The sequence below is a fragment of the Amblyraja radiata genome, chromosome 3, assembly GCF_010909765.2.
Source record: "Amblyraja radiata isolate CabotCenter1 chromosome 3, sAmbRad1.1.pri, whole genome shotgun sequence".
Classification (NCBI taxonomy): domain Eukaryota; kingdom Metazoa; phylum Chordata; class Chondrichthyes; order Rajiformes; family Rajidae; genus Amblyraja; species Amblyraja radiata.
In genome coordinates this window covers 78,018,979-78,043,204 of record NC_045958.1, presented here as the reverse complement: position 1 = coordinate 78,043,204, position 24,226 = coordinate 78,018,979, and the positions used below count along the sequence as shown (strand labels likewise).

At 44.0% G+C, this 24,226-nt stretch overlaps 1 long non-coding RNA gene across 1 annotated transcript; it reads left to right on the top strand.

The window, feature by feature from the left end:
- Nucleotides 1-3,540: 3,540 nt before the first annotated feature.
- LOC116971202 lies at nucleotides 3,541-23,454 on the top strand. Its single transcript, XR_004411435.1, has 3 exons — nucleotides 3,541-3,769; nucleotides 15,726-15,874; nucleotides 22,449-23,454. It is a non-coding gene; the product is annotated as an uncharacterized LOC116971202 (long non-coding RNA).
- The last annotated feature ends 772 nt before the right edge of the window (nucleotides 23,455-24,226 follow it).

The following is a 24,226-nucleotide window of genomic DNA, read 5'->3' as shown; positions in this document are numbered from 1 at the left end:
GCCCACACTTGGAGGTAGTCATTTCAGGAGTAGCTACCATCATGCACCGCCATCTTGCTGGTGCCCCAAACTGCTGGTATACTTTTGAGAAGTATTATTTTGTCTCACATTTACCAGCAATAATGTCAGCAAACAGGTAAGTCTTTGACCAGATTGGTCTACCATGTTTCTTTATGCAAGTTATTGTTCTTGACATGCTTATTGTCAAATTTGTAACATCAAGTGTGAAGTCTTATTCGAAAAGTATATATTGGCAGGAATTACTGAGAAACATGGAGAAATGCTTTACCACAGATACCTTGGTAGTAGTACTCTCTCTAACTTGCACATATGCTCATGCTTTATGGACAGATATCACACATTTGCACACATTGCACTAACTTAATGAGGGGACCATTGATCTAATTGAATAGTGCATGGAGGGCCACAGTCTAGATAATTAGTTGTGGATGGACAAGAAACATTTATTGGGCAAAAAACATTTAGATACCATTCTAAATCCATAGGCAACATTGTCTACCCTGTCTCTATCATTTTGGACTATTCATTTTTGAGATTTGTAAATAATAATGTACTGTTTTCTGCATAAATTTTGACTGATGTAAAAGGATATAATTGAGTGTGTGCATGATTGAGCAATAGTACATTTAGTTTCCTTAACCACCAAAAAGATCTGAGTTGAATATTTTGCATCCCACATCCTTTGCAGCGCACGTCATGGATTATCAAGCGCCACATAAAGAACGTGCTTTGGCATCAAAAACAATCAAAACGCATGGAAATCACAATGCTGGAAAACAAATGCTGATAAAATAATTGCTTCAACATAACTGAATTACTAATAAAGTAATAACTAGCTAATCAGCAAATGTCTGGCACATATAGTGATAGTTACGATGGAACAGTTTGTGTGCAATCACAACTGTAATTCTACCGCAAGGAACAGAGCAGCAGGACGCCATTCAGTCCCTTGAGCTTGTTCTGTCATTCACTGAAATGTAAATGACCTGTAGTTCAACTCCTTTGAACTGCCTTAGTCCCTTAATACCATTATACCCTTGTCTAACAAAAGATGTTGTAAGTGCTTTTAAATTTGGCGATTCTTGATCTTAAGATTTGTTTTGAAACAGGATGCAACTCTGTCCCTGTTTTTAATTTAACTTCCCTGAAATGTTTAATCTACACTTTTCTTTTGAAGCCAAAGTATTTTCTATGAACAGGAACGCCCCACTCTTCATCATGAAACAACCATTTGCAGACAAAAATGCCATTGCCAACAGATCAGGAGAGGTGGATCCGTGTTCTCTGAAAACACCAAATCCAGTTAATACAACAGGATACACGTTTCCGCACCAAACAAAAGAAGAAACAAAAATCATTTATTTTGAAGAGAGGCTTGGAGATAATCTTAAAAATAAACCAATGGCAGTTTAAAAGTCAGACACAGGCAAAACCATGTAGAATTCAGTAGATGGCGCTACCTGGTCACTGTGTAAATAATAGTTGTGGGGACAAAAGATTGGAATCCAGAGCAACAAACAATCTTAAGCCAGACCCACTGAGTTCCTCCAGCAGACTGTTTGTTTATCTAATAGTTGTCATTTACGAGAATAAATTTACCCAGGGCTATGACTCTGTTGCGGCAAAGAAAGATACTTCGGGATGTAAAGTTCTGCCCAAGATGCATCTGTTGTTCATGAGCCTTACTGTGTCAGCCATACTTGTAAGTTGTCCTTGGTCGCACACTGTGGCGATTATCTACTGCTGTTGATGGACGGTCACTGGGTGAAAGAGGCCCTGTGGTTTGTTCAAAAGCTGCTGGTCCACTCGGAGTGTCCAGTCATCACCGTGTGTTGCTGATGACTCAACACAACCTCCTGCAGCAATTGCACCAGGAAACATTGGAGTGAGGTCTGATGTGCTCAGAGGGACCTAACGGAGAATTGCCACTATGTAATTATATTCCAAAACCCCACTTGCACACAATGTCTGAGATGACATTGGCCCCGATTTGCTCTCCAAATAAAAGAGATGGATTATTTACAGTGTAGAAAGTGACTGTGTTTGTATGAACTGTACTTGGATACATTTGTCTTGAAAACATTTTTTACGGTCCGAAGAAGGGTCTTGACCCAAAATGCCACCTATTTCTTTTCTCCAGAGATGGTGCCTGACCCACTGAGTTACTCCAGAATTTTGTGTCCACCATCATAGTTTGATGGTTTGATGGCTGTTCACAATCTCCATGTCAGGCCTTAATCTGGTGGGGTTTTCTGACATTGGGATGAGCAGTTTATCACGGAGCTTATTCCTATCAAGAACGTTTTACAACAGCTCTTGTTGTTCAATGATAGTTGGTCAACCATGCTGAGTTCGTCATTTGAGAATGTTGTTCTCTATTTATTCATTTGTTGCGATCTGGACATCATTGGCAGCCAGCATTTAATGTCCATCGTGAATTGTCCTCACCAAGGAGATCAACACCAATGACTCTAACATAGTTCCTATTGCTTTATTTTGCACAGGTTAAACCGTCTGCATATGGGCTATCCTCTAATTCACTAGAGGTACAGAAGTACACAATTCTGAGGGTGCGGGCGATATTCATGCTTTCAATACATCAGATCAGACGATGGAGGAAAATGTATTTCAAGGTCACATTGAGATTTGTTTCTATCTCATGGCCTGAGAGGAATATCATGCACGGCCTCTCTGCCAAATGCAGCATCTTCTCCCAGCCTGATGATGGACAGGCCATGTTGCTCACATGTAAAAGTAGAGAAACAGCATTTGGGACAGAGAACTTTGAGTCCATGTATCGGGAACGCACAAGGGCCCTTTGTAAGTGATGGAAGGAGAGTACCACCTCACAAACTTCTCACCTGCCTTAGTGAACACCACGGGACCCCCAGAACCAGAATGGATGCAAGGCATCCTCAGTCCTTAGGAACTGCCTGAGCAGAGAAAGAAGATTTAAGAGATTCATATTGATAGTGAGAACTGTGCTGCTCTCCTTCCAACATTGCACAGAAGGCTCTTTTACACCCATCTAAAAGAGCAGAATGTCCTGGAATTGTCATATCTGAAAGACAGCACCTCTGAAAAAGGCAGCGCCTGGTTTTCTGTGTCACATCACTGACGTTCGATAAAGTTACAGCCATCTGATAGTACCAATCATTTGCCAGGAAGAAAGAGGCTTATTGTCTTGCACTGAGGACGAATCTAACAATGCATAATAAAGTTACAAATGGCTAGAGAAACCGAATGAGAATTGACAAACTCTAATTATGGGAATTAACAAACACAAATTAAGTCAGTTCGTAAGCTGTGCAGAATGAGGAGAGTAAGCATGAATTCGTCCACACACAAAAAAAACATCGTCCTTTAACAAGCTACATCTTGAAACTGGAGAACAGCCAAACAAGAAAACTATTTAACTCTGGGTAAACACGACTGCGGAAGAGCATGTTGCACGCAAGCTGGCTGGCCTGAAACTCTACTATACATGTTTTTTAGCTCACTGCTCTCTAAATAGGTCCAGCTGCAACACTTCAGCCCCACATGCTGCTCCATGAAAGCCGTGCCATTGCCGCTCCGCCTGGAGCTGCCTCTGTAATTTATGGCTGACCCGTGACTGTGTTTGGCCACTGCCTGCACTCCAAGCCGACAGACAGTATTTCGCTCTCCTTTTAACAGTTCCATAAATGTCCAGAGCACATGGTGTGCTGCACAGCTCGAGCTTTATAGTGCAGCACAGGCCAGCTTCAAAGTAAGAAACCATCTGAAAGTTACATCTGAACTGCGTTGGGATATTTTCCTTCAACTGACAGATTGTTTTTGGTTGCGCTTTTTTGTATGTCTCTGTAGTATTCCCGGCTTGATCAATGGATGCTGGTTCTTGGCTCTGCACATCAGTTGTTGGTGTAACGGATAATGCTCTTGCCTCTGAGTCAGATGGTTGTGGGGTCAAGCTCATTTCCAAAGACCTAGCACTACAAGCCCCAGGGCGTTACTGAGGGAGTGCTACACTGTTAAAAGGGCTGGCTTCTGCATGGGATGTTAAGTTCTTTCTACCCTCTTCGATGGCGGGGAAAAAATCGGCACTCATTAGGCTCCTGGAAAAACTGGGATTCCAAAGTTCACTATCCTGAAAATTTCACTATCCTTGCTAAAAATGAGAATTAGCAAGTTGCTGCTTTTGGGAGCTTTCTATGTGCAATAACCAGTGTGCTTCCTATTTCATTTTGAGAGCTTTTTGGGATGTTTACTTCGGTTTATTATAGTCACATGTGGCATGGTACAATGAAATGCTTTTTTGTTGCATGCTATCCAGGCAGCGAAAAGACTATACATGATTACAGTAAAGTCCGATTAAAGAGAGTCCGAGGATCTCACGACTGCACTCCAGTTGGTGATAGGATGGTTCAGTTTGCCTGATAACAGCTGGGAAGAAACTGCCCCTGAATCTGGAAATATGTGTTTTTACACTTCTGTACTTATTTCCTAATGACAGAGAGGAGAAGACGGAGTGTGCGGGGTGAGACTTGTCCTTGATTATGCTGGTGGCCTTGCCGTGGCACTATGAAGTGTAGATGGAAGGGAGGTTGGTTTGGGATGGTCTGGGCTACGTCCGCAACTCTGCAATTTCCTGTTGTCTTGAATGGAGATGTTCCCGAACCATGCTGTAATACATCCAGATAAAATGCCTTCTACGGTGAGTCTGTAAAAGTTGGTGAGAGTTGATGGGGCCATGCTGAACCTCCTAAGTCTTTTAAGAAAGTAGAGGTGTTGGTGTGCTTTCTTGGCCATTGCTTGGATATGGCTGGTTCAGGAGAGGTTTCTGGTGATATTGACTCCTAGAAACTTGAAGCTTTCAACCATCTCTACTTCAGCGCCACCAATATATGTGTACCGTTTTGCATCCTGAAGTCAATCACAATCTCCTTTGTCTTGTTGATATTGAGGAAACGGTTGTTGTCTTGGCACCAGGTTACGAGGTTCTCAATCTCCTTCCTGTACTCCATCTCGTCATTATTTGATATCTGCTCCACTACGTTGATGTTGTCTGTGAATTTGTCAATTGAGTTGTATTTGTATTTAGCAGCACAGTCGTTGGTGTAAAGAAAGGCGAGTAAATGAGTAAAGAAAGGGCCTGAGAATGCATCCTTGCGGGGCACCAGTGTTGAGGGTTACCATAGAGAATGATTTGTCACCTATCCTCACTGATTGTGTTCTGTTGTTCAGGAAATTGAGGATCAAGTTGCAGAGGTCTAGGATCTGGGAAAGGTGCAATATAAATGCAAGTCTTTAAACTAAAGGCACTGGGTGGTGCTATTGCTTGGAAAAATAGAAAAGGAAATCATATCAATGGCTTGCATTTTATGGAAGCTTTAACTTTATAAAACCTCACTTTGTTGTATGCTGTAGATTTTAAGGAGTATCAAAGTGAGAGAAGGAGGAAGGTTGTGAAGAGGAATTCCATGGTTTCTTAAGGAAAACTTGCACTTGTCTCACACCTTTTACAACTCCTAATGTGGCCACCTATGGTGGAGTGAAGAAAACTGAAGAAGAGCTTGGAGTTTAAAGACCAACATTTCAGAAGGTTGTCAGAGTACAAGATGTTACGGAGAAGGGTATAGATGAGACCATGGAGGAAAATGGAAGTCCGTTTAAGAATTTTGCAACGTAGCCATTGTTTAATTGGAAGCTTGTGTGAGTCACTGTTCAGTGTTGACGAGTGATTTAGGATGTGGGTAACACACGTAATGAACAGAGAAGGGGAATGCATTGAACACATCTCTCTCCTGGTTTTAACAGTGACTGGTTGGGGGCCTTTGAAAATTCAACCGATAAAGGGAGATGAGGACTAGACCCACAAGGAACTGCAGATGCTGGATTCTTGAGCAGAGCAGAAAGTGGAGAGAATGAATAGGCAACGTTTCAGGTCGGGATCCTTCTTCAGACTCTTGTGTAGTGGAAGAAAGCACTTTTGGTTGGTTAGGGGAAGCAGATGAGTTCCATCAGTAACATCCAGTCCCCACCCACCCACTGACTAATGAATCCCGTTCCCACTGCAGATCATCTCATCCCTACCAGCATCAACACCCATCCCTCATTTCGGCTCGGATGTTTCTCTGAGCCTCATGTCAATGGATACACAGGACGGTGTATCACTGATCCTCTTGACATGTATACGGTCCGCTGCATCCACTGACTGCTCCCAGATATGACTTATTTTGATCATTATCTTCCAGTTAGGGAGCCTACTTATCATCCAATTTGCTTCTATACAAGAGACCTACTTAAATTAAACATGGACGAGGTCAAGCTCTTTCCCTCTCTCATCCCAATTTGGAAATTGAGTACGTATTTGTCCAGTAACATTGGAAGAAGGAGAGAATATTACAGGAAGAGACACTAACTGTGACCTTTTCCCAAAAGGCAGAGTTTCACCATAATCATTCCAAAGAAAGAGATGACAGTGAGCGTACCAATCTGGCTTAATTTGGCCAAGCATACTGGTTGATTCATCAGTAACTGGTTGATTCTTCGGTTCATTGATTCATTTGGCCCTTGGCGCAGTCAGAATAAACCAAAGTGTATCTGTTCCTTTGGAGGGAAGGGGCAAACTCTATTTTAATATTGAAATCTTGCCCATTACCCAGCTTTCTTCTGGCTATTTTGGTGACCTGTTTAGATCAACACAGAGGAACCAAACCACATTTATAGACTATTTCATAGCTGGCTAGGTTTAACACAGATGGGCCTTGTGTCAGGGTCTGCTCATTCAACCCAATGAGAAATCAGATCTAGAATTCAATCTATCTTCAAGCATACACCCTTTCTCACTGCAAAATATTTTGGACTGGTGTCAAACCCACAAACATGTTACGTGAATGGAGTGATATGTGCTGCCAGCAAGGTAATATAGAACTTGTATTTCCACAGCACTTTTTACAACGGTAGGATCTTGCAGATTCTTTTGAACTTTGGTTACTGTTGTAAAGTAGGAAAGGTTTGTGTGCAGCAAGCTTCACAAATAGCATGGTGATTAGGACATGAGCCAAGATCAGGCTTACTTGTAGACACAAGGAACTACAAATGCTGCTTTCCTTCCAGATTTCTCCCCACTAATACAATCAGTCTGAAGAAGCGTCCTGACCCTAGACGTCACCTATCCATGTTCTCCATTGAGTTTATCCAGCACTTTGTGTCTTTTCAGTCTTACTTGTGACAAGTGTGAGGTGTTGCACTTTGGAAGGTTGAATGTGAGGCAAAAGTATTACAGTTAATGGCAAGACCCTTAACAGCATTAATGCGCAGAGGGATCCTGGGATCACACAGGCAGCGGGAACAAGGGAAGCTCTGGAAGGCTCCAAATACAGGAAGGGTAACAGGTGATCAAGTGGTTAGACTGGCACTGAAACTACAATACTGGGGCTAATTCATTAAGCCCCAACCTTACTGCAGAGTTTGTGGGAATATATTTAGTATTCATCCAGTTTTGGCCTTTTGTACCCCATATGCTTCACTTACTCCTTTGCTGTTAGTTGTAGAGGCAATTCCTTCCATGACTCACTCAGCCTCATGAGATGGTTTATAAAACCTAGTATTTGTTCCCATATCCAAAAGTGGAAGGTAAACAAAAATACTGGAGAAACTCAGCGGGTGAGGCAGCATCTATGGGGTGAAGGAATAGGCCATGTTTCGGGTTGAGACCGTTCTTCAGACTGATGTGGAGGTGAGGGGGGGGGGGGGGCAAGTGGGGAGAAGAAAGGAAGAGACGGAGACAGTAGGCTGTGGGAGAGCTGGGAAGGGGAGAGGAAGGAGAGCGAAAGGACTACCTGAAATTGGAGAAGTCAATGTTCATATTGCTGGGGTGTAAACTGTTCAAGCGAAATATGAGGTGCTGCTCCTCCAATTTGTGGGGGGTCTCACTCTGGCCATGGAGGAGGCCCAGGAGAGAAAGGTCAGATTCGGAATGGGAGGGGGAGTTGAAGTGCTGGGCCACCAGGTGATCAGTTTGATTAGAGCGAACCGAGCGGAGGTAAGATCGGCAAGTCTACTCTTGGTCTCACTGATGAGACCTACATGAGCCAAACACCTCCGCTCGATTTGCACTAACTAACCTGATCTCCCGGTGGCCCAGCACTTCAACTCCCCCTCCCATTCGCTCCATGGGTGCTGCCTCACCCGCTGAGTTTCACCAGCATTTTTGTCTAGCTTTGATTTTTCCATCATCTGCAGTTCTTTCTTAAACATATCCAAAAGTGGTCTGGTTTCAGATTGTTGCCTGGTAAAACTACTGTTGAGTTTCCAAGGATGTTTTGTCTCATTAAGGCTGGTATATAATCAGGGATCAGTGTTCTTGTTGTAGACTCTAGGCCTATGTGAAGAGAAGTCTACAGATGCCAAGAAGGAGAGCAAAGAAGATACAATGGAATCCTTGCCAAGAGATGTGTCTTTCTCCATTGCACCTAAAAGCTGCTGATTTAAATATAACACAATGGGCTGGAGGAACAGCGGGCCACGCAGCAGTTGTAAAAGGAAATGGACAGTTAGCGTTTCGGGTTGAGACTTTTCCTCTAACCTAAACGAATGGAGCGGAGATGGCCATTATAAAGAGGTGGGGCAGGTGGGGCAAGAGCTGACTTGGATCCAAGTGAGGGGGGGGGGGGGTGGTGGGACAACCTGGTTGCTAATAGTCAAGGGGTTGATGCGGTCTTGTGCTGGGATTCCTTTAGAAGGGGGCTTTCAGGGTTTAGAGGGTGGCTAAAGGGGTAGTGGGTCAAGTTCTGGGCTTAGAGTGAACGTCTGGAATATGTGACCGGGGTATTTGCCAGGGAAGTTAAAAAAACTGCAAATGCTGGAAATCTAACATAAAAACAGAAAATGGTGGAAATGTTCAAGTCGCATGTATGGGAAGAGAGACAGAAGAACCATTTCAGATTGGACACCCTTTTTCAGAGTTGAAAAGGAAACACAAGAAGCCGTAAAACTGTAGTAAAAAGAGGAAACGGGAAGGTGATGATACTGATGGGGTTAAACCAAGGTCACCATGGGTATAGGCTGGGAACAAGGTTTTTACCAGCTCAGGGAGTGAATAGGTGCATTTTGACTGAAGAACTGCAGATGCTGGAAACTTAAGCAAAACAAAAAGTGCTGGAGGAACCCCACAGGTCAAGCAGCATCTGGGGAGCGAACAGACAGGTATGTCTCAGGTCAGGATGCTTCTTTGGACTGATTGGAGTGGGGGTGAAGAAAGTTTGAAAAGAGAGGTGTGGTCGGGTCGAAACCTTGCAAATGACAGGTGAGGGGGGGAGTGTAATGTTTGGTGGACTGTGTGGGGTGGGAGGACCCGTTGCTCCTCCCGTGCAGCAGGTGGTGCTGCACAGGACAAAGGGAGATGTTTTGTATATAGTTATCTCTGTCTGTACATAGTGTGAGTGTGCAGTCAGATCGTGTGGTTGCAGCCATTTTTAGTTGTCTTGCTGCCGGCATTGAGAATGTAATAAAGACTTCTGTTGTACCTTGAAGACTCTCAAGTTATATACAGACATAGAACAAGAACACAAATGTGGTGTCAGAATACGGATGTGTAGTGTACTCAAACTAGCATGTCTCGGCAATTCGATCCTTTCGATCCCCAGCGAGAAAGGTGGTCGGCGTATAATAAGTTTTATTTTGAAAGTATGGCAATTACGACTGACCTGAGGAAGAAGGCTCTTTTGTGACATCAGCACCATTTCATCCACCCTCAAATGTTGAGGCAGAGGGGCTCGTTGGCATTTTCAAGCAGGCCATGAAACATGCTGTATTGTGCGATTTCTTACAGCAATATCGAACCGTCTCAAACTGCACAACCGGTCGAACTCCAGCGGAGATGATGCTCGGACGTCAAGTGCGCTCTCCCCTATCAGTTTTGAACCCGGCCCGTGACTCTTATAAGGCGCGCACTCAGCCAATGAAGTTGAACAAGTCCAAATTCTAAGGTACACAAAATTGCTGGGGAAACTCAGCAGGTGCAGCAGCATCTATGGAGCGAAGGAAATAGGCGACGTTTCGGGCCGAAACCCTTCTTCAGACCAAAGTCCAAATTCTATATTGGCGACTACCTATATTACCGCAATTATACAGGTAAGCAAAGCAAATGGTGCGCTGGCAGTGTTATGTCTTTTGTATGACCCTGTTGTGGCTAGCACAATGAACACATGTCCGACATCGACGACATCTTGTAAGAAGCATTTATTTCCAACACGAACAGAAACTTCTAGAAAGTCACTTGGCCTCAGTCACGAGGCACTGGCCAACTCGCCAGCTTGTACTCCTGGCCTCAAGAGGTGCTGGCATTTACATTACATCTCCCCATTCACCTTTGGAGTCACAATTTTTTCAATACAAATAAATTTAACCTTTATTCAATTTAATGTGGATAACAAACTATTTTCAATACTAATATTGATGACAAATACAAATGTTACATCTCCCCCTTGTACATTTGCCATATATACTCTTTCACATTCGATTTAAATTCTGCTTATGAACTTTATTATCCACATAAAGTTTTACATTAGAATCAATAAAGAGTGCTGCTGTTTCCCACTTTAACCTCAAAACCTAGAAACTCTAGGGATCTGTCTCGTTGCCTCTCGCTGCATCTGGGCGACTTGCTCCGCCGTCTGGGTGTCTGGCTACAGGTGGCCTATCCCCGGCTACAGGGGTCGACCTGGGCTACAGGGCTCTAACAGGTCTATATCCTGGGCTGACTCTCTGCCTCGTCTCGGAGACTTGCTCCATCTGGGAGGCAGACTCCCCCACTCCCAATCGCACTTTCGATTTCTGTTGCTGGCATGCACTTCATCCAACTTAACTTTCAACGCAATGTTTTTCACTCTTTTGTTTCCTGCATAATAACTCAGCTCCTGCAGAAACTTCGGCAAATCATCTGTACTTCTTGGCTTCTTAACTTTCACTTCTTTAAATTTGTCACTAGCGTTCTTAAACTGCTGCTCAGGTCATGCTGCTCGTTCCGCTGGGCTCCTTGAAGTTCTAGAACACCGCGGTGGTCGTTATCGGCACGCGGGCACGGGTGAGGGTGTGAGGCAGCGTGGTGGGAAGGTGGCCGTGGCGGCCATTACTCCCTCTGGGAGACCTGCGATTCCTCCATCGATCGCGGGGACTCGGGGAATCGTGACACATTCAAGAGAGAGCTAGATAGGGCTCTTAAAAATAGCGGAGTCAAGGGATATGGGGAGAAGGCAGGAATGGGGTACTGATTGGGGATGATCAGCCATGATCACATTGAATGCTGACTCGAAGGGCCGAATGGCCTACTCCTGCACCTATTGTCTATTCCCCCCCCACTTTACCCCCTCTGTCCCCTTCCACCCAAACCCCCTCTCTGGCTGAGTCTGAAGAATGGGAAGTTGTACCCAAATGGAAATAGGTAATTTTTAGTCTTGTTTCATACTGAACGAAATGGTGCCAAGCAAGTGAATTTCTAAGATATCTTTATGATTTTACTTGAATTCGGTCCAATTGGATATCATTGGATTTAATGCTCAATAAAACACAAAACCGGCCCCTCCCTCTCGCCACATCCACTCTATCTTTTCTCTGCTTTTCCTTAAAGATGTATCTGCTGTTCACCTCAAATGCTGTTCTGCATTCCCACTACTGTCAACATTTTTTTCAGAATTCCTCAATTGATTTATTAGCGTCTATTTAAATTACTAGTTGGCAAATGCTACCAGTATTCTTAGGTTGGTCTTTTCAGCTTATAGGAAGATTTCAAAATTGGTAAAGAAATCTGGGAAGAGACTGAGTCTGGAGTGCAAAGTTGGTGCAGTCAGAGTCGTTTTGGAATCTGGAATCGATTAGTCTGTCCCCTTAGCCAGCAGTCTTAATTAAAAAGGAAAAAAAATCTTCCCTGTTCTCAGTAAGAATCAGTCCCAGTGCTGTAAGAGTTTGCTGGTTTATGAAGTTAAACCAGTGGGTTTATTACACAAAAGGGCCATTGTTTTATATTCTGCCAGTACCAAAACACCTCTCAGGCTTCCAAATTATTCATATATCTGTGTCTTATTAAAATGTAATGAGGGTGTGTGCAGTAATTGGAGAAGTGCCATGACCTCCAGAATGCTCTGCAATTCACCTTGTCACGTTTTGCAACTTGACACAGCTGAGGTTCTTTTTATTGCTTAAAGTTTTGTATAATTTTCTTTCACCCTTCCATTTTGCACCTCCCATTCTCTCCTGAAGTGAAGATTCTTGTTGGAGTCAGTGTGATTGCCAGCTCTCCAAAAGAGCCAGGTCTGCTGTGTAATCCTAGCACAATGTATCAAGGGACTAGTTTGAGAGTTTAAATTAAGGTTTTAAAAATGTCACGTGATATTGATGGCAATATCCGTCTCTTATCCTTAAAAGAGACTCTGAATTTGAAGTTAAAATTGGTTTCCCCTTGCTTCGTGGAATAGGAATCCTATTGCAAAGATGATATTAAATTACACATAAAATTGTATGTGCACCCTTTTTGGCGACAATCTACTCTCCTTGTAAATATTGATACATTTTGAGAATGTTGTGCCGGCTAAAATTAATTGCCTGTTAGGGAGGAGGCAAGAGGAAAGAAATGTGCTCTTTCTCTGTTTCTTTGTTTAATAAAGCATTTTGTTATTTTAATTAATTTTGGATCCTCCAGAATCTTAGAAGGTGATCCTGATATGTGAGTTTATTGTTGGATGCACAAGTACATGGAGGCACATGCACAATTAAATATCTTACTTGTAGCATCATCACCAGCACATAGATGAAGATAAGCAGACAAAATCAAATTACACATAAATTATACATTAATTACACAAAATTCTAAAAGAATAATGTCTGTTCAAAATACCAGAACATTGGTGCTGAACTCTAGTTGTGCAGGAAGATTCAAATGTCCAATAGCTGTACAAAACCAGCTGCTCGTGAATCTTTGAATGTGGGGCTTCAGGATTATATACCTCTTGCCTGATGGTAGCTGAGAGAGGAGGTCACAGCCGGGACGGATGGTGTGGATCTTTGATGGTAGATGTTGTCTTATTGAGGCAGCGCCTCATGTTGGTGCTTTCGATGGACGGAGGACTGTGCCCATGATGGAGCAGGCTGAATCCAACACTCTCTGCAGCCTCTTGTTTTCCAGTGCTCTGGGACTGCCATACCAGGCCTTGGTGTAATCAGTCAGGATACTTTATACAGTACACCTGCAAACGTATTTTGGAGATATAACAAATCTTTTCAAACTTCTGAGAAAGTGCAGGCTTGGTGCTTCTTCTTTGTGATTGCAGGTATCTGCTGGACCCAGCACCGGTCATCCGCGATGTTAATACCCAAGAATATGTGGCTGCCAACTCTATCACCGACACACCAGTGAAAACTAGTGCGTGCTTTCCGGTTTTCCATGATCTCCGGAAACTAATCCCCTGTCAGAAACCCTGGTCTTGTTGATGTTGAGCGAGAGATAATAGACAATAGACAATAGACATAGGTGCAGGAGTAGGCCATTCGGCCCTTCGAGCCATTCAATGTGATCATGGCTGGCTGATCATCCCCAATCAGTACCCTGTTGCTGCCTTCTCCCCATATCCCCTGACTCTGCCATCTGTAAGAGCCCTATCTAGCTCTCTCTTGAAAGTATCCAGAGAATTGGCCTCCACCGCCCTCTGAGGCAGAGAATTCCACAGACTCACAATTCTCTGTGAGAAAAAGTGTTTCCTCGTCTCCGTTCTAAATGGCTTACCCCTTATTCTTAAACTGTGCCTCCTGGTTCTGGACTCCCCCAACATTGGGAACATATTGTCGTTGCGGCATCATTATGCTGTATTGAGCTAGCTATATATTACATGCTATATTGAGAATTGCACCTCTACAGTCTACCCTTGTCATTATGGACCTCTTTGTAACGGATTTTGATTATAGAGGATGAAGCGTACCCACAGTAATGAGACAACACAGGCTATTAGTAGCAATGTTACAACATTTTGAGATTTAAAAAATCAAGTCTGCAATTTATCCCATCAGATAAAGCATAAAAATAAGTTTAATTTGACACCTAATTCACTTTCATATCTTCATATCAAAGGTTATGGCCATTTTCATACTCGGAAATTAGCATCTTGTTCCCTATTGCTTTTCCATTGACTTAACTCAAAAGCTGTGATCAAGGACAGTCAAAAGCCCATAACTTTCTTAAAAATTAAGAGAACTGAATGAAATTTTCAGTTATTATAGATTGAAGCATTCTGAAACAAATATGAAACAATCTTACTTGGATGACCTGAAATTAAAGCATATAATTAGTTAGTTATCTAATTGTAACTAATTACAAAATTCAATTACTAGATCAAAACATCTATCCATTTCTTAAGAAAAGGTTAACATTTTTAAATAGCCTATGTGTCCAAATACCATTCACACAAGAATTCACAATATAACATGATTTTTAAATCTCATTGTCATGAATTTATAGGTCAAATGGAAGGAATTTAGTGTTTAATTCCCGTACATTATTGGCTATTTTAATCATCTTGCGAGTGGGATTTTGTGGGGCGGGATCGATTGGAACGTTGCGGTTTGCGGTGAATTGAAACCCCATATCGGCAGGAAAAATTATGCCGGTTCGTATGGGGCCTAAATCACCTTTTCGCAACGTAAAATTTGGATTAAAGTAATCCTAAGAAGCACGTTTATATGTAAAATAAACGGCTTACCTTTATCTGTCCTGTACAGAAGATCGATCCCGTTGTCAGCGTTGACGGCGTTAGAAGTCGATTTTTATTTTACTCCAGCAATTAAATTATCCAGCGATGTTTTTAAAAAACTTGATAGAACAGATGTCGGAGCGATTTCTCTGCAGCAGCTAAACAGCCTGAGAAAATCGCTTCCGACAGGCAGGAGAAAACGGCATTTTAATCCCGCCCCCCTCTCAAAGGCGCCAAAGTCGAGCACACGGCCAGTGGCAGAACTGCAGCGCCGCTGAAGGTAAGTTTTGTAACATACCTACGATTAGTTACACTGTGGGATGCCATAGAAATTGATAAGCAGTGCTTCGATCGACACTTGTGCAATGATACTCTATTTAACACTATAACAAACAGCCGTTAGTATTTTTAGCTTGCAGTAACAACATTTTTTAGCTGTTAAAAAGACATTTACATTTGAAAACATCGTTATTTCATGGAATGACCACTAGGTAGTTGGAGAAATCCCATACTCTGTTATAGCGGAAATCAGCAATAACGGACACCATTCCCCTCCCCTCCCCTCATGGTCCATTATAATGAGGGTAATCTGTACTATTAAAGTCCTCTAATGAAACTCTAGAGAAAACACTCGCCTGGAACTGAGATAATTGATTGTTACCAGCGCACTCGATGCAATAAAGAGCAGGAAGAATCTTTGATATTTTCTTAATGGAGCTAAGATTGTTGGCAGGTAACAGCAGCTTTGCACTAATAAGAGGTTTAATATTTTAATGCTCTGGGAGTCCAGCCTGATGAATGTGTACAACTAGGGACAGGTTTAACTGCAGTAAAATATGCACAGATGTGCAAAGCTGTGGAGCTTTTCTATGCCAGGCTGTAGATGTTGGATGGCCAACAGATGGAAGTACATGTTCTGTTTTAATTCATTTTTCAGGGTCTGGTTTTTACTAACTTTATTACTCTTTCTAAATTATCTTTGAGGCTGCGGGGTGTGTCACCTTCTTCAACCACACTTCAAGTGAAGGCACTCCCATTGAACTAGTGGGTATTCCAGGATTTAAACCAGCTATGATGAACAACCAGCAATAATCAGCATGGCGTGCGAGACCGACCAGAATCTGCTGCTGGAGGTATTTCCTTAGATCTGCTTCACTTGTTCCTCTTGGTGAAGAGATTGGGATCTTATGATGTGTCGTGTGAGTTGCTGAGGAACTGTGGTGGATTTTGTAGATGGTATACAATTGTAACCACTCTGTGCCAGAGGAGGAGGGAACGAACATTCTGGATAGTGCATGGAGTGCCCATCAAGTGGGCAGGTTTTTTTCCTGGGAGTTGCTGAACTTGAAATATAATTGGCTCTTATTCAGGCAGATGGACAGTATTCCATCACGTTCCCTGCTTGCCCCTTGGGATGTCACAAGGTCACTTTGGGTCACAGAGTTATACAATGCAGAAACAAGCCCTTTGGCCCAACTTGTTCATGCTGAACAATTTGCCTACCCGAGCCAGTCTAATTTGCCTGTGTTTAGTCGACATCCCATGAAATATTCTCTATTTAAGTAGCTGTCCAAATGTCTTTTAATCCTTGTTACGCGACAGCAAATATTAATTTCATTGTTCTGTTGCTGGTACATAGAAACATATAAACATAGAAAACAGGTGCAGGAGTAGGCCATTCGGCCCTTTGAGCCAGCACCACCATTCAATATACAATACAATACAATACAATTTATTTGTGTCATTTGAACCTCATTGAGGTTCAAACGAAATTTGGTTTCTGCAGTCATACACACAAGAAAAAGAGCCAAGACACAACACAATTTACACAAACATCCATCACAGTCGGCCCGAAACGTCGCCTATTTCCTTCGCTCCATAGATGCTGCTGCACCCGCTGAGTTTCCCCAGCAATTTTGTGTACCAACAGTGAATCTCCTCCTCACTGTGATGGAAGGCAAAGTCTTATCTCTCCCCTGCACTCCTCATTCTCCTCCCGATGTCAGTCAAAGCCCCCGGTGGGCGATGGTAAGTGTCCCGCGGCCATTAAAGCCGCGCCGGGTGATGCAAGGCCGCGCTCCGGGTCTTGGTGTTGGAGCCCCCAGCGGGCACCAGCAAGTCCTGCGGCCATTTAAAGCCGCGCCGGGCGATGTAAGGCCCCGCTCCAGGTAATTTTCAACCCCGCAACTCGGGCGGGAGAAGTCGCCGTTGCGGAAGCCCTGAAAAGCGGTCTCCCAGCAGGGACCCGCGGGCTCCCAGTGTCACCGTCCACCAGACCTGCGGTTGGAGCCTCTGAATCTCCGGGGTCGGGTCGCAGCCGCGCGCCACCACAGCTCCTCCCGCTCCGAACTCGGCCAGCTCCGCGATGGTGGGTAAGCCCGCAGCTCTGCGACTGGAGCCCCAGGTCGTTCCGGTTGGAGGTCGCTCCACGGTGCTAGGCCCCAACGACAACGGAGACCCGACAGGCTGATCATGGCTGATCATCCAAAATCAGTACCCCGTTCCTGCTTTCTCCCCATATCCCTTGATTCCGTATGTGCATATGACAATGAAATACTCTTAACTCTTGACTAATTGTACCTGCCTTTACCACTTCTCTGGCAAATACTGGCGAGTTATTCCAAATACTGGCGAGTTATTCCAAATACTGGCGAGTGCACCACCAATCCTTTAGAGCGCAAGCACCACAGCACGGCTACAGGCCCCGTGAAGAAGTGCCACAAGTATGACCCCCATCTCGAATGACACTGCCAACCCATGTATCTGGAAGTCTTTGTCTCAAAGTAAAGCATGTAGTATTAAAGAAGACACAGTGGCTTATGTATTATTAGATGTGCACTCCTTTAAAAATTGTGCATTATGATCATCTGGCCTCTATTGTTACATTGCCTGTGTTGACTGAACTTGTACCAATTGGTAGTCTCATTTCTAGCACACAAAAGTAATGTTCTCCTGGCAAGTCTTTTTGTTTATTACAACATTTTGTTAGTTTAACTTACCAACTCCTTAACAACTCTCGGCTGGAAGGGCCAAATGGCTTACTCCTGCACCTATTTTCTACGTTTCTATGACCTCACTGGGATATGAGCTTAGTTTACTATCTGAACACAGCATCTCACTGCCTATGTGCCGCACTGGGAGGGGCAGTCTGGATTTCTGTGCTTTTGAGTTTGGAGTAACAGAGAAGTCACAATGTCCTGACTCAGAGGCAAGTGAACAGCCCAGCGTACTGCAGCTGACTCACAATGCAGCTATAAATAGCTGTACCTTCAGAAACAGAAGTGAATTTGTGCGGAATGATAAGCAATGAATGAGTTGGAGAATAAAATTGGATTGTGGTTCAAAGGTGATGGCAGTCTTCCAACTATGCTTCTAATAAAAGCAGGGAGCTACCTTTTGTCTTTCACCTTCAATTTCAACCAAACATTACAACCAGAGAGGAAGTGGGAGTGGCATGGTGAGGCATGGGCCTTGTATGTTTGCAATGCAAAGATTGTGCCCTGCCTTTGCTGCAGACGTCAACTCCTATCGCCATTTAGAATCATACAATAGCCCAGCAGGAGGCCATTTGCCATATCGCGTCTGTGCCAGTACTTTTGATGACGCTTTTAGAAGTGATGTGAGCCTGTAAAAAGTATTACGATTGTGTAGATGCAAGGAACTGCACATGCTGGTTTACAGAAAAAGACACAAAGCGCTGGAGTAACAGTGCAGGTTAGGCAGCATCAGTGCAGAGCATGGATAGGTGATATTTTGGCTCAAGACTTTGACTAAGTGATTGTGATGTGGGGGGGGGGGGGGGGGGGGTGGTGAAGAAAGCTGGAAGTGAGCAAGAGCAGGACAAAGCATGGTGAGTGATACGTGGGATGCAGGTGAGGTGGGGAGTTAATAGACAGATGGTTGAACAAAGGCCAGGAAATGAAAAGACAAAAAAATGTGGGATAAGGATAGAAGATGTACGAATATGAAGCCAGAGGAAGGAATATAGGTGGAAGGGATGGGAGAAGGGGAGAAATGAATGAGAGTCTAGCTGGGGCACAAAGACGAGGACAAGGGGAAGAAAGGCAGAGCTGCTTGTAGATTCATTACCTAAAATTGAAGTATTCATACCATTAAGTTGTAAGCTACTCAAGCGGAATATGAAATGCTGTTCCTGCAATTGCATGTGGCAGCACTCTGGTAATGGAGGAAGCACAGCATGGAAAGGTCAGTATGGGAGTAGGAAGAGGAGTTAAAATGGTTAGCAACCAGGAGATCCAGTGTTTAGTGAAATGGTTGCCGTGCCTACACTCACCAATGTAAAGGAGGCCACATCGGGAACACTGCATGCAGTGGTTGAGGTTAGAGGAGGTGCACCTGAGCTTCTATCTCACCTGGAAGTACGGCTGGGATCCCTGGATGGATGTGAGGGAGGAGGTAGTGATAAGTGATAGTGGACTTGAAGTGAACCAGTCTTGTGAAACTGGTGAGTTCTATCTGTAAAAACCTTTTTGAGGCACGAGGAACTTCGGAACATGGGTGTGTAATTTCTCACAATATGACAACAAGTCATGTGTGCTGACATGACAAATACGTTACTCAGTGCTTTTTTTGTACGCAAAAAAAAATGCCATATGCACAAATAAATATACGTCACGTGGGCAGAAAACGTAATGATATCATTTAACTTTGTAGAGATGTACCAGTGCATGCTGTCACAAACAAAAGTAATGACATTACCTCATGTGCATACACGGCTCCTTTATGAATTACACACAAGTATATCAGACTGCTTTCCCTCTTAGAATTTGTGTTTCACATATGTACAGTAATTGCAATTAATGTTTTTTTTAAACTGCATGCTGAAAATCTGAAAGGTTTTCAAATTGAAATGTTAGCTTGTTTCTCTTTCACAGCTGCTGCCTGACCTGCTGAGCAATTCCGCTACTTTCTGTTTCTTTCACAGCAAGAACAGATTAATTATTTTGATTGGATCTCTCAAAAACCCACACCTCTGTAACCGTTTGGATATCTGCGGAACGGTTATTTCTTCAAAACATGTGACATTTTAATCCTCTAAATAATGCTGAGTCTCTATATGGGACGACAGATGGCACAATGGGCTAAGTGTTCAGCTGGCAACCGGAAGGTAGCCGGTTCGAATCCCGCTTGGAGTGCATACTGTCGTTGTGTCCTTGGGCAAGACACTTCACCCACCTTTGCCTGTGTGTGAATGTGTGTGAGTGATTGGTGGTGGTCGGAGGGGCCGTAGGCGCAGATTGGCAGCCACGCTTCCGTCAGTCTGCCCCAGGGCAGCTGTGGCTACAGAAGTAGCTTACCACCACCGAGTGTGACTGAGGAGTGAATGAATAATGCAATGTAAAGTGCCTTGAGTATTAGAAAGGCGCTATATAAATCCCATCCATTATTATTATTATTATATGGCACTGGTCAGGCCACATTTGGAGTCCTGTGAGCAAATGTGGGCCCCATATCTGAGGAAGGATGTGCTGGCTCTGGAGAGGGTCCCGAGGAGGTTTACAAGAATGATTCCAGGAATGAGCGGGTTAGCATTTGATGAGCGCTTGACAGCACTGTGCCTCTACTCGCTGGATTTAGGTTGAGGGGGGGACCTCATTGAAACGTACAGAATAATGAAAGGCATAGATAGAGTGGATGTGGAAAGGATGTCACCACTGGTGCGAGAGTCTAGGGCCAGAGGTCATAGCCTCAGAATTAAAGGGTGTTCTTTTAGAAAGGTGAGGAGGAATTTCTTTAGTCAGCGGTAGTTATTCTGTGAAACTCATTGCCACAGAGGGCTGTGGAGGCCACGTCAGTGGATATTTTTAAGGCAGCGATCATTCTTGATTAGAACGGGTATCAAGGATTATGGGGAGAAGGCAGGAAAATGGGATTAGGGGGTAGAGATCAGCCATGATTGAATGGCGCAGTAGACTCAATGCGCCGAATGGCCTAATTCCACTATAACGTGGACTTGTAAATGCACTCACTTCCTTTGAAGACCAAACAACTTCTCTTTGGCTGTTCCCAATAAGTTGGAAGGATGCAAATAATTAATTTTCTTTCGTTTCAAATCCACTCCACTTCCAAACTGGACTGTAATAAGCTATACTATAAACTATACTGCATTTGGAGTCTACAATGCAGCAGTCGATAGCTAGGGTAGAAAATAGAGGAATAAATAGAGGAAAATAGAGCAGTATTTTATGTGAATAATGATATATTGTCAGCTAAATAATGATACATTGTTGGAAATCTTGAAAACATGTTCCTCTAAGAATATTTTAAGGTATAAAGATCTATTGGCTCCACTGTTAGAAGCTGGATGATATGAAGGAACCCTTGATACCAGGGCACCATGTAAAGCTTCCAACAGATATGATGTGAATTCATGTCCATTATCTGACACCAACTCTTCAGGTGCACCATGAGTTGTAAAAATCAATTGTACATTCTGCTATTGTGTGCAATCTCACAGGCTAAATTGCCTTTCTGACAAAGATCGATGTAGATCCTCTGAAATGGATGTGATGGTCTCTTGCATGTCAATAAGGCTGGCTTTGATGAGTTAATTGAGCACTCTTGACAGATTCTGCATTTTGACAATAAATCTTCAAGATCTTTGTCCAGACCAAGCCAACATGTGAAGCTACTGACAATAATATTTGTGAATACAGTACAACATGTTGCATTCCAAATGTAACTTATGAAAATGTGTCTTCTTGTAGCATTGGGGATCCATTTCAGGCATCTTTGATCAGTAGATTATTTGAATCTTCCATTGTATTGGTTGCAAATCCACATTTAGACCATTCCAAACATAGAGAGTGCTCACAAAATAATCTCAGAAGTGTTTATTGCAAAACTCGGACAGTCTGGCATCCTTGGGACTTTAATGGTGCCAGACTAGCAGGTTTACTGAACTATAAGCGAGTTCGGTATTCCGTAAAATGCAAGGAATCATGGAATTTGTCAAAGGTTACTCGCTATAAAGAAAAAATGAACGAAGTGCTGGCTGTATAAACTGTGTATAAATTCTTATCTTTATTCATGATTTATGTGTAAAAATATATTTAATCTGAGGAACGGGGGTGCCAGGTAGTGGGAGAACGGGGTGCAACAGCGGGAGAGTGGGGAGCAGATGCGTGGGAGACGGGGAGAGACTGGACCGGCGGAGAGACATTCTCGGCAGCTGCGCGCACACAGACCCGCGCCTCATCCGCAGCCAGGATCGAACCCGGGTCCCCGGCACCGCAAGCACTGCTGAACCGTCACTGGACCGTCCACGTCCCCGTCCTCCCAGAGCAGAGCCGAGCTGGAGCCAATTGCACGCCGGCTGCAAGTCCGGGGCCGCTTCCGCTCCGGGCCAACCCGGCGGGACAGGCAGAGCCTCCCTCCCTGCGCAAGTCCGGGGCCTCCAGGGCCACCCCAGACACCTGCGGCCACCCCCGGACAGGGACGGGACACCCGGGAGGGGACGGGGATGGCCCAGCAGCAACTCAACAGCGCCCGCAGCGTCGGAGACCCAGGCCAGACCCTGAATACGGACGAAACGCAAGCCTGCAAAGAACGCAGCATCACAGTTGCCGAAAATGTTTATAGCGAGTGACGTATGACCTGGGCATGCGCAGTTGGAATACCGAACTCGCTTATTGAATGTTACTCCTTGTTAATACCAAAACATGCGTTTCTTTTATATTTTTACAGTGAACTCAGTGAATCTAAAGATATCAGGAGAAGTGCAAGTGATCCAGACCCCTGATCCAGCTGCAAACCTGCCCACATTCCTGATTCCTGGTGTTCTGGACCACAACCCAGGTTCCTGCTGCACAATAATGAACAAAACTCTGGAAGGGACTGAACAGAAAACCCAACTGGTTTAAATAAGCACTGGCCTATCTAATTATATTTGACTGATGGCCCATTTGTATTGACAGAAAGGAACCTCTGATGTCAAACTGCTCTGGTAATCTATTTCTGATCTTCCACAGGCACTACTTACATTTAGCTTTAATCAAGGGATGTGTTGGTTGAGTCACTGCAGATATCTTCAGCAATCAATAATTAATCACAATAATAGCAAATTATTATGATTGTAGAGTAGCCCAGATTATTTTAAGTTTTATAAAATGGATTCATAACCAGAAGAGAAATACCCACATGAGCTGAAGAATTTTACTTTAATTCATTCAGACCGTGGGCATCACTGTCTAGGCCATCATTTATTGCTGTTCAATTAGTGAATGGCATTTCCATTAAATGGTCTGGTGGGCCATGTTAGGGGGCAGTTCTGAGCGTCTGGAGACATGAAAGGCCAGGCTAGGTAAGGATGGCAGATATCCTTCTCTAAAAGGCACGTTGAATCACTTTCCTTTATACAAATATCAGGTAGTTTCATGGTCACCATTATTGACGAGAACTTTATAATTTCAGACTTAATCAATTAACTGTTTTTTACATTCTTTAGAACTGAATCATTAATCAATGACAATGGAAAACACCCAGATAAATAACGAATTCTGAACTACTGTGTTAAATGAGCTCAACGAGAGCTTGTGTCGGACCAAAGAAAACAAATCAATCAGGCTAGACAAAAATGCTGGAGAAACTCAATGGGTGAGGTAGCATCTATGTAGCGAAGGAATAGGCAACGTTTCGGGTCGAGGCACTTCCTCACTGATGTCGAGGGGGGGGGGGGGGGGCGGGAAAAATAAAAGAAGCAGAGACAGTAGGGCAGGCACGTGCCGTGAGTAATTGCTCAGGGTAGGCAGTCAGTCAATCGGCTTTTTAAAAAAAATTAAACCGCGCATGCGCAAATTGTTCTCTCCGTAAAAATAAAAAATAAAAATAAAAACAGTAACAATTCAATTTGCCCAAGGCTTCCTAGTCTCCTTTATTCTGAATTACTGAATGGGTGGGGGGTGAAGGGTGATGGCAGTGGAGAGATGGTGGGAAAAACGGGAGCACAGGGAAAAGTTGAATCAGTTGTCATCTTATTGAATGACAACACTTGTTCAAGGGACCAATTGGGGGGAGAGTTCCTTTCACAGCGTGTGGGGAGTCTGGCCAGGGGTTCAAGTTGCGGGGCGGGCAGGAGTGTTGAGAAGGAGGGGGTCGGGGATAATGCCAGTAACTCACTCACTCACTGCTGGAGCCACCGCATTGTAACCAGGGATAGAAGCAGCTCGGGGAGCTGCGAGCGGCCGCTGGGACCCGACAGCAGAACTGGCCTCCACTTCAGCGCCTTCTGCCGACCCGCTCACCTCTGGCAGTGCTCTGTCTGAACACCTCTCACCTGCCGCTCGCCGGCTTCGCTTATGTCAGCCGCTTCCCGCAAATCCTTAAATTCCCACAGCCGAGTAACCTCAATCGCGCTGTCGGAATTTAAGGATTTGCGGGAAGCGGCCACCCACCCCCACACCCCGGGAAATACGGTATTTAAAAACATAAAGCACCAAGAAATGTACTTACCACATTATCGGCAC